The following is a 10,524-nucleotide window of genomic DNA, read 5'->3' on the forward strand; positions in this document are numbered from 1 at the left end:
CCAATGACATCAGAGTTGAAGCGTAGCTTTTGTATTTGGGCAGTCACTGATTTCATAAATAGAATCAATGAAATCGATGAAAAGTCTTTTAAAATACTAGTAAACAAAAGCGTGAAGACTTTCTCTGATTAAAAGTTGATGCTTGAGAGGGAGCTTGAGATACAGAGAGAGAGAGAGAGCATTGCACTTGCTTACTTCTCACTAGAGCTGCACCCTTTTCAAAAATCACTTGGCGATTCAACATTGCTAATAGACGATTCGCGATGTATAGCAATGTATAGCAATATAGCAATGTATAGCAATATAACAATTACTGAATGATTAATGTTTTGATGATAATTAATATCATAGTATCATACTACTATAGCACTATAATACTACATATTTATATTACTTAATTACTATATTACATGTACTGTACTAATTGAATGCCGGGCGTTGCTCGTGTAACAAAAAGTCTTTGCACAAAAAATTTATTTTATTTAACTTATACAACATTTACCATCATAACTTTTAAACTTCATTTTATGAGGAATGTGTACTATTTTTTACTATTCAAATAAATTGATTGAACAACTAAAACAATGGTAAAGGTATTTAAATGTGAAATAATAAGCAAGTAATGGCTAAATAAAGTATGATTTTTTACAATGGTTACAATGGTAAGTGAATCGATACTGATAGCATTAAAACGAACTGATAAAACAAAATATAAATCACGAGTATGTTGAATTAATGATAACAAAAATTACATAGAAGTGTGTGTATAGATAGGTTACTGTTATTGCAGAAGCTAATGTATCCATCTAAATTTTGAATATATTGATACTGGTACCTCTTGATAGTCGATACTGACACAAACGTAAAAATAAGAGATTGAAATTAAATACATTAGTGAAGCACATGAGGGGACTTTGTCTGACCGAACAGAGAGAAAATGTGGCGGCAATTCCTACTCGAGAATATCCATGTGAGCATTTGTTGGTTTTGCAATTTTGCAACCTTTATTTCCGTTGCAATAATTGGAAATTGAACATTGAAGTTGTGCCATTACAGTTGCACAGCAATGAGAGAATTGAAATGGCACAATTGAAAATTACAAATAAAAAACACTGAATAATGAATTTTGAAATGACTTTTATATTTGAAACATATTATATTTGAGCTAAATAAGATACGAATAGCTTGGGCTTATGGTCTACTTGCGTTTGCGATCGTTGCGAGTTCGATTCCAGTGCTAAGTTAATTTTTCATGGCTAAATTTTAATCGCTATAACTGGACACATCGACAACAGAATACCAACGAAAACAAACATTGAGATTTATATATATATTGTTATTATTACAATCTATGTAAATCTCCACGTCTGTCTCTAGCAGTGATCAGTATCTAGCAATGAAGAATCTGTATCACAGAAGATTTGATATCGGAACCTCCAATTCACCAGGCGATAAGCTAACCAATTGTGCTACGCGAGATGCAGTGTATACATTGGGTGATACTAGTCACCGTCTAGGATAAAATACGCATAGCACTCTGTTTTACGACGCAGCGTCACTAAAGCTTCCTCTCACGGCTCTTATTACTAAGTTTAGCAATCAAGATACTAGCATACTCAAATTAGCCATTGGCAATATGCCAGACTAATGGGAAGTGGCAGGCAACTACATTACCTGCCACTGTTTGTAAGCTGTTTTTTAATACTCAGGCAACACTGGGCATCCGCCTAGTATTACTATATTGCTTGATTACTGTGTTAATAATCTCATATCAACAATACTCTAAAACAGTTTCAGAATTTTGTTGTAAGATGTAAAAATACTAAAAGAAACAAATGATTGACTGCCAATATTTTTTCATCAACTATTAGCAATAGACAAAACCCCTTTTTACCAACCTACTAAAACCAAAACCTGATTGTACTTTTAACCATTGGCTATTTTAACTTTTTGCTTTTTAAAATGATCACATCTAGAATTTTGTGATTGAAATTAGAGAGCTTATTTTTAAAAATTATGATTTTTGCTAGACTAAAAATTCATTAAAATATGTAGCTATGTGTTTAGTCCAGTTAATGTGATTATGGTAGTGTTTCTTTTTTAATGTTTTCTGATAAAACTTTAAGCTAGTAATCTGCTTTCATAGAAAAACTCAAATTCTACAAATATATCTATATATTTAATGTTGAGCTATAGCTCAACATTAAAAAACAGACATGACATACTTTGATAAAAAAATAGAAATTAAAGATATGTTAGCATTTTGTTTAGAAAATTAAGCAATTAGAACAAATATTAGCAGTCTATTTTATGTTTGGTACTACAAACATATTTTATCAATAGTTACAACGCAATTTAATTTTTTTTATCATGTGATTTACCACACAATTAAATCACTAGATTAAAAGTTTTTTTCACCAAATTAGTCTAATATCTTCAAATTTGGGTTTCTTGTAGTCTGTTTTATCTACCATAATCCCTGATAATTTTATGCAGTAAACTTATATAACTGCATTGTAAAACCATATAAGTAAAAACATGGAAAGCATGGAAAAACACACTGGATCAGTATTTGTTGGTTTACAATAGGCCAATTCCATATATTCTGGACACCACATTTGATGAACATAAGTCATGGTAGATTTTTGTTGGAACAACATAGAACTGATTTGCTGTTTATTATAGGTAGCCACTAATGGTGTTTAGCTCCCACTAATATTTCATGGCTGCAGAGTTGTCCATTTAGCAAAAAAGTTCAAAAAAGTACCCCTTTTGGACACTACTCGATAGAATTGGGAAATTTGTTTCCAATTTTCAATGTCAGAATTTATCGAATCTCCCGGATTTGCCAAAATTTAACTTGGTTTACATTGGAGTAGCACAGACCAGCTTCACAATGATGTATATATCGACTGGTTTTAACCAATTCTAGTCTGAGTACTTACAAAAAATGAACACACCACACCTTCTGGACACTACAGTCTGGACACTACAGTCTGGACACTACAGTCTGGACACTACAGTCTGGACACTACAACTTTGTCCACTATGTATTGTCTATAGAAATTGACTTTTCACAAAACTTTATTAGCTGTATTTATTACCAGGAATTGATAAATTTATTTACAGCATAATATAAGAGGACAAAAAACGTTCGAATATTATTATGACTAATAGAAATGTAAGTTTATGATAAAATTATTTTTAAAGCAGCAAGACCAAAAAAACGTAATTAATTTAAAGTCCTTTTTCTTGTATTGCTCGCTAATAACTTGGGAGTTTTCAAGTTTGTAAGATAGAAGCGAAGCATCATTAGGGCTTATAATTGGCACCGCAGCCAAAATAAAATTGGCATGAACGAGTTGAGGCTTGTCCTTGGCAGGCATTTGTAGGTTCCATTTGATGTCGCAGTCATGGAATTAACATGTATCTCATTTTGATCACCGTTGATTTTCTCGATTGATCCTATATATGCTCCACATTCATAAGCTACATCTACCAGTTTCCCAATAGCGAAGCGCTTAGGAAGACTAACATTGTGACCAGGAGAAATAACCACAGTTGCAGGTGCCGATGTACTGGGATGTGGAGACGGTGTTATTGGGATAGTTTCGAGAAAATTTGTTTTAGTTTCAAAGTTGAATGTATGAGTGGTTGAGCAACCAGTGCAACGACAAAAAGAATTTTGGTTGCCGTCTTTGGTTTGACGTAGTGAACGCCATAGGTGCCAGGCAGAATTTATATTCCTTCCCAGATCTTGTCAAATCCTTGCCTTTGGTGTTCTGCAGCAATGTCTTCTTTTGACACAAATGTCACATCGACAGCCTGGTTTGAAGATGCAGCCGCATTGAAAAATTCAACGGCATTCCTCGCTTCAACTTTACCAGCTTTCACACGTGTTCATACATTTCTTTTCACACACTCACCCACCTCATCAACCGCGCCTTTGCCATGGCTGGTAGCAAAGTAGTTCCACTCAAGTGAAGCATCAAGTGTCTTTTGTACATGATACAGATTAGAAAAAATATAGTTTGACTTGAACAATAATAATAATTGAAGGGATTACTAGTTTCGGCTGTCATGAGTAGAAAGCGATTTGTTTGATGTTTCCCCTAAAAGTTTCCTAGACTGTTCTGTCTCTCCCTCAACAAATAATCTCTTCACCGCTCAATAATCAAAGTAAATGTTGAGTGCAACTATCTATATATATATATTTCTCAAAGTATGTGTGTGGATATCTGTGTGTCATTCAGGCTATAGATATAGCTTTAGCGCGCGCTGATTATTTTACAGATGCGGCCACGCTTCACGACGCCCCTGTTAAGAAATATTTTTCGTGAGGTTCAATTACTACATTCTTTTGGCGCGGACCAGTATACTGTATTCGTGAGAAGAGCCTCGACATTCTCTCACATTTTGGTCCGGCAACGTTCGATATATCATTTTTACATTTGTACTAGTATCAAGAGATAATATAGTATCGTCGTATTCAAAGTTTTTTCAAACACACACACTTCTATGCAAGAATTTCAATTACAAAAAACGAATGTTTTGTGCAAGTTTTATGTATGTACCTCCCAAGTTAGAAAACAGATAATCACTTATGTTTATGGCATTATAGCCAATTCAGATATTCGTGATTACACAAATAAGTAAAATAGCAGCACTCACTCTGACGGTGGTGAAAGTAATAGTTTTGTAAGAGTAAGGAATGTTGTAGAGGATCGTTTTAGCTTCGTAGTGATCATAGCTTCACATCGCTTTATCAATACACAAAGTATAGATACATTGAATTTATTGCATGGCAGCGTTTTTTAACATATTGGAGAAATAAATTATGCAGCAAAACTGTTTTAGATAGTTTGAAATTGAAAAAAATATTGTTTACATATCATGAAGCAATATCCGCATTCTTCAGTAAAATTGATGGCCGTAAGCCGATAGCTAAATTTGTACATGGATGCTATACAAGAATTGTTATTATTAATTCAACATATTCCGGATTTTTATTTTGTTTTCCCAGTTCGTAATAATTGTATCATTAACTAATCATCCTTTATTGTAATTATAGTAAAACTGACTTAATTTAGCTATTACTTGCTAATTATTTTACATTTATATCTAAACCCTTTTATAGTTGTTTTGTTTTTCGTAATTTATTTGACCTGCACAAAACCTTTTCCTCATGATATGAAGTTTGAAAGTTACAGTTTGACAAAGTTAGAAAACCTTTACAGTTGTATTTATTTTCTATTAAATTATTTCAACTACACAAAACACTTTTCTCATGATATGTAGTTTGAAAGTTAGAATGGCACGTGTTGTTATATGTTGAATACAAATCAATTTTTCTCGGTAAAGGCGTTTTTATTTAGGTTGTTTTAGTTTTTCTCTTGATTCATTTGAACTGCAGAAAAATTATTTTCTCATTAAATGAAGTTTAAAAGTTAGAATGGTAAATATTGTATACGGTATGTTAAATACAAATAAATTTTCTTACCAAAGACTTTTTTATTACCCAGGCAACGCCGGGTAGCACAGCTAGTTCTTCTATATGTCTAGGACCTTATAACAATGCTCCGAATACTCTTGTAAAATGTTAATAACAATTTGAAGCTACAGTTTTCTCACTTCTGGACACTACAGTTTCTTCTGGATACTACAATATTTTGGACACTACCAAAATGAATACCATTTTTTTAAACTGCTGAATTACTGTGAAACAAAAGTTTTGCTATTAAAATTTTCTATAGAGGGTACTAACAGAGGATTTAAAGTAAAAAAAATTTCGAATAGTGTATGCCAGAAATATCGAAACTTTTAAAGGTTTTCCTTTCTGGATACTACGCGAGTTCATATGTTTTTCTTGTGTTTATGTTTTCAAGGATTAAAATTGAGAATGACATTTTTTTCTATTTTATGTGATTGCTGATAATGTTAACATGCATTTTAATTCATAGTGTCTTTGAGAACAATTGTCTAGTTACACAACATGACCATAAGGGATATCAATATTTTTTCGATTTTAGCGCTTTTCCTGAGACTCCGTCTTTGATCCCCTATATATATTTATGTGGCAACTTGAGGTTTAAAAATAATAGCATCATGACCTGCAGACTTTTAGCTTCATTTTGATACCCATATTGTTGGTGTACCTTGAATTTTAAAAATCTTCACTGAGGTTGACGTTCATACGGGATTGGCCAATAACTATTATTTTAAAACTAAAGAAAACAACTTTGGTATGGCTTTTTGAGTATGTTTTGAAAATAATAAAAAAATGATGAACTTTTGAGCTGATATTTAAATAGAACCCATTTTCAAAATTGAAAATGAACAAAATATATTGTTTAAAATATTAGAATTACAATGTTTGCACATTTTTTTCAACAAAGTTCAAATGACGAAGTACTTGAATGCGCGATACTGGAAGGAATTGGTGCCCATTATAATTTCGATCAAATACAGAATTGTGAACCACAGCGATGCTTTGTTAATTCGGCTTGTCTGCCTCTTTGGTCTTTGTACTTGCTTTGATTTTTGAAATAACACCAGAACAAAGTATCCTGTTACATATTTACACGAGTAAAGTTTATCCTGTTCCATGTATACGACAGGACAATATATCTTGTTACATATTTACACCAGGACAATTTCTCCTGTTACATATATATGCAAGGACAATTTCTCCTGTTACATATATATACAAGGGCAATTTATCCTGTTATATATTCACACCAGGACAATTTATCCTGTTATATATTTAAACCAGGACAATTTATCATAGTTGCTTCCTCGCCGACAAAGTAAGTGTGCTGTAAATCGAAAAATTGTAAAAATGGTTTGTCTCTCCGACACAAGATCAGTGATATTATGCATACTATGTTTGTCAGATTTTGATAGCCATCATTGACGGAATACATCATCAATTTGACCAATCATATCTCGCAATAGCGCTGAAGATACAACGGCAACAAATTCGGTCCTTTTCTAGGATCAGTTAAAATACCATTAATAGCATTAGGCACATTTACACCACAACGATTTTAAAATCAACACTAATTAGTAATTACCAGTTACTCTAACTACTACACATACTGTATATGTACAAGGCATATAGCAACTGAGTGACTCTCTTTTGTGTTGATGCTGACAAGCGGTCAAAATGGAATAGATGTTGTATTTCATTGGCTAAAAATAGTGACATATTTTGTATAGTCAGAGTTTGAGTTGGATTAGTGTAAAGTCTGTAAAAACATATTTCCAATTGTAAACAAACTAGAAGCCTTATCAACTCTAACTCTCACAGCGATAACACAACTCCGATAACACAACACAAATCATGAAAACAGACAAGAAGCCATTCCAGCTTCAACTCTCTTAGTGGAAACACAACTCCTACAAGTCGTCCTAGTGTAAACGCACGTTAAGGGATGTGCAAATGCTATAGGTTATGAACAACATTTTTGCAGATTATTTGAATGAAGACGGAGGCTGTGTTAAAGTTAGCCAAGTAGCAACCCAACCAATATCAGATGACACCTCTTCACCTGTGTCATCTACAACACCTCAACAACTGAAGATGTTGTGGATCATTGGACCAGTATTAGGAGTGGCAATCATAGTTGTAGTTATACTTGCTATCTACAAGAAAAAGCGGGAGTGGCTTAATTGCATAATTGGTGAGCATATTAGAAAGAAATTAACAGTAGCTAGATGATTAGTGATGCCTTCAGCGTTATGTTGCACATTTGATTAAGTTCTCTGATTGGTTCAGGCAGAAAAGAAACTCTTCTGTTTGGTGGTTATATTTTGTAAAAAATTTTAATAAAAATTTGAATCATTTTTATTTTATTAACTCTTGCCGAGTCAAAATCTCCTAAAGACCTTTTAACCTTTTCGTTGAAATACCAATAACCTCAGTATTTTATGTACATATGTAGCTTGCACTCAAATTTGTTTGTAGAAGCAATCTTTTTGTACATAAACATCTAATCACATGTGTAGTACAGTTACTGTCTATGTATGGTATGTTTTGGATCATTATTTTTGGCACCGGCCATCAACACAGTCCTTACACCTTGTTGTCAATTTATGTCCTTCATCATGAGCTACTATAACCAGTGCTTTTCTCATTGTATTTGAAATCTTCATCGCTTACATTACTATAATCATCTGAATTATTATCATATTGATCAGTCAAAAAATCATTGACCACCACAAGATCAAAGAAAGTTTTAGGTTTTTGTTTAAACAGTCGAGTTGCACACTGACTTCTTTCTCCTCCATCCATTTTTGTAGAGATTGCTTTGTTGTATTTCTTTAGTCTACCGCATAATAATGCAGCCTCAAATGATCGTTTCACATCGCAGCTCATAGATGAATATATCGTTGACAATATTGAGGATTTGATAACATTGATATCCTTTTCTTTTGCTTCTATCTGGCAGCTTTGTCAACTTTTGCCAAAAATGACATAAATGACGCTTTCCTATGGAAACAAAAAAAATAATTGTGTCATTCCCCAGCAAAAGGAAAATGACATAAATGCCAATGATAAAATAAAATTTTTTGACGTATTTTCTTTTATTAAACACTGATGGAACAGCACTCTAGTGGATTGTACAGGTTCTAAAACAAAGATATTAATTGCTATATCAAACCTTTCGGGTTTGTATCAAGTACTAATCAATACTTTGTTACTTGTCATCACGAGCTTACTCTGATGCCTTAACGAGTATCTGAGTTTTTGTTGAAAAACACTTGGTTCTTCAGACAGCATAGGAGGGAAGGGTGCCTAAAGTTTATATCATAAATTAATATTTAAAATTGCTTCCTTTTGGTTACAGGTCCTCCTCATACAGGTGAAAATGGAACTGTAATGGAGCAAGTACCCAGTAATGAAGGGCAACCAAATCAGAACAGAACAGGTCTGTATAACAATAATGGCACTTCTTGTGTCATCTGAAACAGTACAAACTAAAGTTCACATGTTTATGGTTTGTCGGTTGAAGAAAACATCTCATCGCCTTGACATGCATGATATACCATCTAACAAACTGCCATATGGTTGGTGTATTAGTGATGCATAAAACAGCACAAAAAACTTTGAAAAAGGTTTTTGTAACAGCTTAATATTTGGAGCAGCAAGTTTATTCTATGGACAAACTTCTGAAGAAATTAACACGCTTAAATTATTTTTTCCGATGTCATGAATATCTAGTTATTGTAGTTTCTATAGCAACTTTGCAGCTGCTTGATATAATAATAGTTATTGTACTCTTTACTATAATAGGAGTCAAGTTTGGCCGCCATCCGTATGTCTGTTCAAAGCGACGCTTCGAGTGGTAAGAAAAAAAACTTGCCTCCCTGTGGAATTGAAACTGGATGTGCCATTTAGCGAGCAGGCATGCCAGCTATTGCTTCACTTGACCACCATTACTCATCTAAGAATAATTTTGTACTGAGTTATTACTCAAGACGATCTCTCATGGCGTACGGGACTTCTTTATCAGTAATGCAATCGTATATAGCATTAGCATTAATACGCTATATGAAATAAGTAAAAATTAAAAAGCAAACAACTAAGTTATATGTTTAAACTAAATTTATAAAATAATATACAGCAGAAATTTATTTTATTTCACTTTGAAAACATGAGACCAAAAGTTGAAGTTCTGCCGATATTCATGTTCAGTAAATGAGTCAGTGTCAGAAATACGCAGCATAATTTACTTGGAGATGGGATATAATTTACATTAGCTTGGTTTATAAGGCACTCATTATTTTTAGGTTCTGAATTTTAATAGTTTTTTTTTAATTTTATTAGCAAAATTTTTGGTTTTTGCTATAATAAGAGCTGTTCCGCCATGCTTAGAAAAATTTGTTAGAAAAAAGTATTGCTTTCAACAGGATTCGAACTCAAAGCCTTCAATTTGGTAGAACGACACTACTATTTGCCCTACTTGACCGCCTCACTGCACCACTGGAATAACTGTGCACATAGTTATTCCACATGACGATATCTCACGGCGTACCAGATTGCCAGAGTGCTAGCATATTAAAAAGTTTTGGATGTCATATTTTTGTAATAACTTCACATGCCGACGAGCCTTGAACGAAAAATGTGACTTGAAGAGGAAGCTACACAAAATTTTACTAGATTTTATCAGAAAAGATCCGTATTTTTCCATCAGGTATGATAATTTTTGATGTGTGAGATGGTCTGAGTGTCACAATATTTCAAGATTAAAATTGAAAAAACTTTTAATGCTAAGATTAGATTCAACGCTACGATTAGATTCAACGCTAAGATTAGATTCAACGCTAAGATTAGATTCAACGCTAAGATTAGATTCAACGCTAAGATTAGATTCAACGCTAAGATTAGATTCAACGCTAAGATTAGATTCAACGCTAAAATTAGATTCAACGCTAAGATTAGATTCAACGCTAAAATTAGATTCAACGCTAAGATTAGATTGAACGCTAAGATTAGATTCAACGCTAAGATTAGATTCAACG

Source organism: Watersipora subatra, chromosome 9 (genome assembly GCF_963576615.1).
Source record: "Watersipora subatra chromosome 9, tzWatSuba1.1, whole genome shotgun sequence".
Lineage (NCBI taxonomy): Eukaryota > Metazoa > Bryozoa > Gymnolaemata > Cheilostomatida > Watersiporidae > Watersipora > Watersipora subatra.